The following is a 9,485-nucleotide window of genomic DNA, read 5'->3' as shown; positions in this document are numbered from 1 at the left end:
TTAATTAAAAATTAAAAGAAATTTTTGAGTATTTCCGGGATAACTTTCGAAGATATTACAGCTAAAAACTGACTATTACATCACCTTAACGTTCAAACAATAATCTTTTCAATGATACCAATGTTTTAATCTATAAGTTTTTGTTTTTAATTTTTCAAAGTAATTAGTAATATTTTCTAAGAACTTATTTCGTACAAAATGAAAATAAAATTTAACCTGCACGAGCACGTAATGAGTGCGCGAGAACAATTAGATTTTAGCAGCTCTAACTGAAATTAAAAGATTTAGTTAAATTTTACAAAAGTCTTATGGTAAACTAAAAACTTGGGAATGTGTAATGTTCAACACACGTTTGAATGAAATGGAATCAATATGAAATGTGATATTTTCAATAAAAATGAATGCCAGAAAATTTTTTTTTGAAGTTTTAAAATAGTTATATTATCAATTCAGTTTTAATCAAGGCATACATAGTTTAATATAAGCAGAATATCGACTCTATTAAGTGCCCAAAAACTAATTTTTTAAACTTTATTAATTGGTGTATATATCTAATAAAATAAACTAAATGAAATAAATAAATATAGTTTATGTAGTTTAAATCAATAAATGTTCCAATGAAATAGCAATTTCAAATTTTTATGCAGATCCCCGTTTTTAGAGTCATATTTAATAAAATATTCTATAGTCACTAATATTTTAAATAAAAAAATGCCCTCTCTTTTTCAATTAAAACTGATTGGGTTATCAAAATTTGAATGCCTCTATTCTACAAAAACGCACAATTTTAGGCTCCTCCATCGACCGTCTTGAGGAAAATACGGCAATCAGCATTTGGACTTTTCCGAGATTGATTGTTTAAAATAATGAAATTGTAGATTGTTCTAAATGAATAATATTCAGTTTTATAACTCTGTCAAGCTTGATTGCAGAGGATTGAAATGTTAGTTTGTCAAGATTATTTTATTATATATGGTTTATAGGATCGAAGGACTTTATAAAATTTAGACTTCTGAATTGTTTTCAGAAGTACATTTATTGATTGAACTAAAATAAATAAAATATTATTTATCGCATTTAAATCTGTTTGAAAGTAAAATTGTATTTTATACTGAATCAGAGAAATTTTTATTGAATAATTCTTTGAAATATTGCATAAATTATAAAAAAAAATATGTTGTGGTATGCATGTGTATATGTATATATATATACAGATACTGCACATTCTTTCTACTCATTCAAGTCGCATTTTTTCAAAGCAAAAGTGGTGCTAAAAATTTGTAAGTTACAAGTGCTTTCAAATTCAACAGATATTGCACCGTAAATAAAAAAAAATAAAAAAAAATTGTGTTGTAATATTTAATGAAGGGAGTAAATGTTTGTAACACGGAAATGTAAATGTATATCTTCAAGACCAAAAAAAAAAAAAAATAATAATAATAATAATAAGTACAATTTTTTTCCAGATTAATTCAACATTCTTTATTTAAATTTGTTGCTGAGTAGCATCTTAGCCGTTGCAGTTCCAGAGAACTGCACCGTTGCCCAGGGAACACCACGGGGAGGTGTGCTACTCTCGTTCCCCGCCCGCCAACCCTCTCTTCATCGCTGCATCTGACGGCTCTTTTGATTCCAAGACAGCATCTTTTAACTGACGACAGTCTGTGAAAGAGCAGTCGATGAGAGTCATCTAGACGCCGACGACAGTTTTTGATGCAGCATTCGGCAACCGAAGAAGACAGTTTTCAACATTATTGGGCAGCTGAAGACAGTTTTGATGTTACACTGCAATCTGCCGGTGTCGGTACTCAGCTGGCAAGTCCAGGGCCATGCAAAATTGATAGATCGCATGGGACTCCACAACTGGGGTTCCTATAGGGGCCAGGCGTGCAGGCAAATCCAGTGCGCAGCACATTTTGTAAATCGCAAGCGATTTTAAAATGGGAGCCCCAATCTTCTGAACTTTAACAGGCATCAGTTCAGCAGGTAGCTCCAGAGCCTGGCAGATCTTATAAACTGTATACGAGTGCACAACAGCGACTCGTTGAACAGGCGGATGAGATGGTGCATCAGCATCAAGATCCAAAACAACATCCCCAATAGATGGTGTATCGGGGAAGAGGAAATATTCTACTATTTCCCACATCGTCACAAAGACGAGGAACGCAATGATGGCCGAAGCCTCATTGAAATTCCCGAAAATCGCACTAAGCATTATAACTCAGCAAAAAAAGTCGCACAACGTTCGGTTGCAAAACAGAGAATGAATTTTAATAGAAAGCAACAGAGAAGGGATTCATTGTTTGTTCTGTTCGATTGTCTGCATTTGTAACTTTGTTGAGCATTTAAACAGTTATGCTACTGTTTCAAACAATGACAGCTGGTGATTATTGATATATTTTGAGTTTATTAACAACTGAAATATGACGAATAGTTATTACCATCTTAACAATTGAAAGCCAACAATAATGCTTTGGAAGTTGGTTGGGGGGGATAGGAATTAATATCTAAATGAATTATGTAGAAATGAATATAATAATTTATTTAAAAGTGATTATTAATTAGAAATTCTAAGGACAGTTAAAATTACCCCATTTTATATGAAACTGCACGGAAAATATAAAAATAATATTTTTATTTCGCTATGTAAGTGGGGAAAATAATTGCATCTTCTTACATCATATCTGGCATAGGAGACATGGAACAAAGAGGGTTAAGGTTACGAAAAGAAGTGGGAAACAAGATAATGTGGAAATGAGTGTTGAATTGTTTAATTACATATTTGATAAATTTTAATGCATTAATTTATATTCATTTATAATCAGTCTTTTAAAGGAAAAAGAGTTTAATACAATTGAATAAAAAGGCATATTTTAGTGAAAATATAAATTTTTTCCATTTTGATTTACATATGGGAATAAGTATCTGATATTTAGTATGTTTAAGTAGGAATACAGCTATGTGTTGAATTAATGGCCATCTTCCAAATAAAAGTGATCGCTATAATTCGCCAACGAATGTTAATATTTTTAGACGTTACAGCATTATCAGATTTTTTTTAAAATAAAGACTTTCAGAAATGTTCTCACAGAAATTCATAATGTAGAAATCAATTGAATACTTTACTAAATTATTATGCACGTAGTAGTGACCAGTATCTCATCTTCCTATACTGGCCATACGTTTCTGAATACTGTTAAAATTTTTTTTCTTCTACAACGAATACCTTCAATAAATCGTAATGGCGCAACACATTCTGGTATTATCCATTTAGTCGCCAAACTCGCCAAATTTGTCGCCAAGTCGCCAAATGGTCGCCAAGCTCTCAGGTCATTTACGCGGCAGCTGCTCAGCACAGATCTTACAGCGGTCTTTCTCACTATTCATGGCCGAGTAGCAAAATTACAAATTTGTAACAATACTTACTACTTCTGGTTTTCAATTTCCGTTCTTATCGTTTTGAAGTAATCATTTTCCTTCTTCTAAATAGTAGGAAGACTGCTCAAAGTTGTGATCTAAATTATGACGTCAAAGTATACAGTAAGTTTACAAATTATTTCTGTTAATTCCAAGAATATAATTTATTTTCTTTTAATTTACGATTTAACGAGCATTTGGGCAATTCTCACGTTTTCGAAATACTTTTGTACTCGAGCCACGAACACATGCTTGAATGACGAGCGATTTAATCTTATATATACGTATGTAAATAAATTTTTGTTTGTTCGTATTTTACTCGCTGCCGTACCGCTCATCCGATTGCGATAAAACTTTGTTAACTTATTACTTGCACTTGTGTGAAGGTAATAGGAATAGTACAATTATCAGCATGTATTTTGAGCACAATAAAATATACACACAAATCTCTTGATACGTTTCTGATTCAACATTATTTTAAAACTGATCATTGAAATCGGCAAAAGATAAACAGTAAACGGCACGTGTCATTCGAGTGAATCGCACATATATGAAACAACATAAAATTACTCTCATCGATGCCAGTCAATATGAGTGAAATGAAATCGAAAATAGTAAGTGTAAGGAATAATTTTTTTCCTTTTCGTTAATGAATAGTCATCTACTCAGGATATTGTCATTCAACGTGCACAATATTTTGGCTGCGGTGAACCACACATATTATTCAGAGTTTATCTCACATATACAAAATCGAATTATTATTTCGATGCCGATCAAGGTAAATTATATATGATGAAAATTTTCCAGTGCAAACAGTAAATGTTCTATTTATTCAGTGAATCAACAAACGATATTTCGGTTATACAAGTGTATATCGTGTTAATTGCTTCGTCAAAAAATATGTCACGCAAACGTTCTTTAGTTAGTAGATCTACACCGAAGCACACAGAAATAAGCAAATTTAATATTCTCAAACAAACGAGGAAAGATGAGCGAGCAATGAAGCAGAATCAATCAATTGAATCACAAGAATCAATTTGCAATCGTTTACGAATTGCAAATTCACGTGCTTCAAAATCTTATTATCAACATCGAAGGCAATGTTAATGTGCTACCCGATCACGCACATCAGAATCAGAAGACCAATGTGCGGCAAAAATAGAGGCAACAATTCTTAACGGAAAGTCGAATGGAGAAGATATGCTCATTCCAAGCATTCCCATTATTCCCACCGACACACCTTTTGATTTCAAAGGATTGAAGTTCCCCATTCGACTTGCATTCTCGATGACCATCAACAAGGCGCACTCACTTCAAGTGTGCGGATTGAACCTAAAATATCCATGCTTTTCACATGACCAGTTGTATGTCGGATGTTCACAAGTCGAACATTCAAGAAATTTATGTATTTTTACTGAAGAAAGAAAAACAAAAACTATTGTCTACCCTAAATCACTTGAATAACAAATAATAACAAATTCAAATAATAGAATAAATATTGTTTGTACTTCTCCCTTATATATCATTCAATTTCAAGGAATATATTCATTATTGACAATAAAATAAATATCATTTCTATCATTCCTAATTAAACAAGATAGCTATTTCAAATTTCCAAAATTATTTTTCTGCGGCAGCAACGCGCCAGGTATCAGCTAGTTAAAAATAAACAAAGGCTATGATTAAGACTTAAATCCGAGTCTTGCTTGAAATAAATGAAAATAAAGCCTGACATATCTATAAAGAAATATACTCATTGGTAGTATTAATCAATCACCAATAATAAATCTTAATATTTTCTATCCATATATTTCTAATAATAAAGAAAGTATCTCTGTGTATCTGCTGACGCTCTACAGAACGAAACATTCGACATAAAACTATCAAAAATAACACAGATATACTTTGGGAAATAGGAATGATTATCTTTGAGTTTTTTTTTATTTTACTTAAAATATTGATTGGTTAAAAATTAGACGAATTTTTGGCATTTCCCCTCAATAACTCGCCAAAATGTTATTGGGAAAAAATTATTTTTACACCATTTTCAGTATTTTCTGAAATATTTAATCGCGTCAATTTCTTTCATTGTTGCAGTTTCAATGTTGTTAATTATATCAATGCCACATTTGACAGCAAAGCTAAGGCTATTTTGGGACAGATTTCGTCATTTTGAACTCTGGTCAGATGACGAGGACGAAAGCTAACCAAGCCCCCCTGGTTCCTCTTCAAACTTCCGCATCACACCAACGGTAGAATCTTTCATTGTTGAAAGTTAAGGAAGAAAGGTTTCTTTAACATCTTTATAGCTTTCAAGATAAATAAAAAAAAGAAGTTATAATATCGCCAAATTTAGAAGATAGATGAACCAGACAAATACGTTTTTAACAGTATTATGACATGATGGGATTTATCTCCATAGGAATGTTCACGTACTTAATGAATAGGAAATATATAAGACCACTGAAACCAATACTAATATAGAAGACATTAGACTACAAATTTAATGCCTAATAATTTGATGTTAAAATATAATTTGTAATACAGTATCATATATATACATGATTTTATGTCTAAAAGCTTTAATTGGTATTAAATACGAATAATATCGTTGGTGAATCAGTGCGTCAAAGGCGGTAATTTAAAATAAATGGGCGATTCATAAAACTATAACCTCTAACCTCTGGTCAGAGTTCGCCAATTTTTTCTTTATGTGAAAGTTCATGAGAACTTGGATATGTCGTTAAAGGAAATTCACTTCTTTCCATTAAAAAAAAAAAAAATCTTAAAAACCCTATTTTACTGAACATTTTCTATGGAATAACCACTATAAAGTCTCCCACCTCAATCAATGTACCTATTTGTCCAATTTTTATTTCTTATGAAAGCTTATGGTGTTATGATACGCTGTGAAGGTTCTTCATTCCTGCTGCCACCATTCTCGAGAGTTATAGCAAAATAAGACTCTGACAGAGTAGTCAACCTCAATGTCTGCACCGATTTCGCTCATTTTATTCTTCAATTAATTTCCCCATTTAGTGCGCATAATTAACCAATCAGATTGCTCGATGCTTTCTGAACAAATAAAATTAAAATAGTATTTCTACAGGTATGATAAGATTAATTTCATCAACGTTGGTTGAAATTAATCCATTAACGCTGTTAATGTAGTGGAGTAGCAGCCACTCTAAGGTTCAAGAAGGAAGCTTTCTAGTTATATGAATTTTATTTCAATTATTTGTTGAGTTTTAATAAATTAAAAAATGCTTTTGAATATATGTGACAGTAATACTTTTTATTATTTTAATTACTAGATTTATACTCTAATGCTTTTAGACGATAATAAATATAATTTTCTATGTGTATCCATACTATATAATTAAGAATAAATTATGAAAATAAAATAAAAATTAATGAAAGGTATAAGCATTATCATGTGTCGATTTTCGGACTAGAGATTCAAATCTCTTTCCAATTTTTGCTTTCTCTTATATACAGTTATACAAAGAAAAAGTATTGAAATCATCGAAAAATTTGCAAAATGCAATTACTCAAAAATGCAATTACTTAAATGAAATTTGGTAATTCTTGTTTAGTAATTTGTTAATAAAATTGTAGTTTAGTATGAAATTTTTGTTCTGCTAATAAAATTTTCAAAACATGCCATCGGCTTTCTTCACCAAACTACGAAGCACAAAACGTTCACGTGCAGAACATTGAAAAAGAAATTTGTGTACTCGTGTAGTTTATGTCTTTGCCCTAAGTCCATATTTTTAACATGGAATATAGGGTAATACATCTTTATTAGGAAATATGCGAGAAAACGCAGGGACACCACTCCCGCTGCTTTCAACTAACTTTAGGCGCGAATATTTTGTATTTTGTCTTCTCTATTATTTTCTATCATAAGCGAATTAAAGAAGAATATATTCTAATAACACAAACTAGTAGAATCTATAAAGCCCATCATTTCAGATTCTATAATATTTAGTTCGTAGACATTTCCCTTTTCGGTTTTATATTTCCTTTATAGTTTCAGATATTGAAAAAAAAAATAATAAGACTTAAAAAATAGTTTTACAATATTAGAATGCAGTAATAAATTAAAACAGCTTTTAAAGAAAACAATAGTTAAATTTCAGAGCACTCAAAAACTATCTATACAATAAATTAAATTATTCTTGTCAATTTAATAATTCTTAAATTTAATTTTTTGAAATGTTGCTTTATTGTTAGAAATCAAGCTTTAGCATTTTTATCAAAACTAATTTTAATTTCAAAACTAAAAGATAGAACATAGAATCGTGTCGGAATTTTTTTGCTTTCGATAAATTTTTATTACTCTCTAATTTGAAATCACTTAAGAAAGCCAATGGAAAAAAAAATAGTACATTAAATTTTAAACTTTTATAATATATGTTGGAGCAAATTTCTGTCATTAAAAATAAATTTCATGTTCTTTATTTTCATTTTATTTATAGAAGACAAACCATGTCTCTAAGGTGCTAAAATGAATTATTTAATTTGTTTTAAGTTTTTTTTTCAAGATTTAGTATTTTATTAGCATATCTCTTTTCTCTTTTTTCTTTCATTTTTTTATTCGGTTTGAAGATTAGATTTCTTAGAATTATTTAACTAACAGTAGTTGTTGTGTGCCAAACGATTTTATGTATGAAGAGAATGTAAGAAATGAACAATTTCTTTTTATAATGCTTATTAAAAAGTAATAAATAAAATCCATATTATGCTCATATGTAGGGATTGCAATACCGGACCAAAAGTTCAATACCGGTATTCGGTATTTTTTAGATCTTAATACCGGGATACCGGTATTAATACTGGTATTAGAAATTTTAGGAAAAGAAAGAAAAGACAGGTGTTTTTTGTTTTATTTACCAGTTTTATTAGAGAATGTAAATATCACAAAAATAATGTGTAGCATATAAATTACAACGGTTTATAAAGAATCACAAACAAGTAAAGGAACCTCTTCTTTATTTCAATCACAAAAAAGTGCTGTTGTTGTTTCTGATCCAAAGTGGTATAGCTGCACTATACCACCTCCATGAAACCAAAGATCTCTAAAAAGTCCAAAAATAATAGCGGATCCCTTAAAATCTCAAAAATCGTAAAATTTAAACATTTAAGAATATGATTGGGGGAGGCTTGATCTGCCTTGTACCTAGGACATTCAGCAAAGATCCTCCGTCCGTGTTGGAAGATGAGGCATTTGGTGTGTCCACTTAAAAAACGAGAGAGAGCAGTTTGCTGTTTTCTAGAGATATTCAGACGGTGAGATTTCAGAATAAGTTAGTGTTGCATCACCATGAAATATGTCTGCTTAGGCAGTCTTAGCTAAATTATCCGCTATCTCATTACAATTTAAACCAACATATGAGGGGACCCACTGAAAGCGTATAGAGTGTTCAACAGAGAACCTGGCAATAATAATGTTTAGATAAACAAAAAAGTGTTAACCTCACTATTCAGTCTCTGGTACTATTATAAATTTTCGAAATGTGATTTTAAAAACATAATGCATCAATTCTACTGTCATTAAGCCTGGAATGTAATTTTGGTCAAAAATTATCAGCTGTCGAAAACTCTCTTTCGGCATCTACGATAGTTGGTGGTACTGTTAGCAATTTGTAATATACTTTTTCCAAATATTTACTTCTAAAAACCTCATCTTCAAATAAATCGATTACTCGTCGGATGGTTTTGGATATAGCTGATTTCTGTATTGTATTTTAGTTTGTTGAATATTTTTTATTTATCGCTAATTCTAATTTTTGTTCAAGGGACAATTCCTTTTCACTATCGGCATTTGTGCCATGATAATCTCCGATAACTGTACGGAATTCTTCTGAATGTGGATAAGTCTGTGGGTAAAAAAAAAATTTAAGAAAATTTACCATAAACTTAATCAGATTTGAATTGGTTAGTCCCTTTTCTTCTTTTTCATTTTTTAAATAATTATAATTATGTAAATACCGTAAGACATTTTCTATTTCGGTATGTCTTTCTTCTGTGTGATTTTTCAATGTAATTCTTCAGATAGTGATGTG

The sequence above is a fragment of the Argiope bruennichi genome, chromosome 4, assembly GCF_947563725.1.
Source record: "Argiope bruennichi chromosome 4, qqArgBrue1.1, whole genome shotgun sequence".
Classification (NCBI taxonomy): Eukaryota; Metazoa; Arthropoda; class Arachnida; order Araneae; family Araneidae; genus Argiope; species Argiope bruennichi.
Note: the sequence above shows the minus strand (reverse complement) of the source record.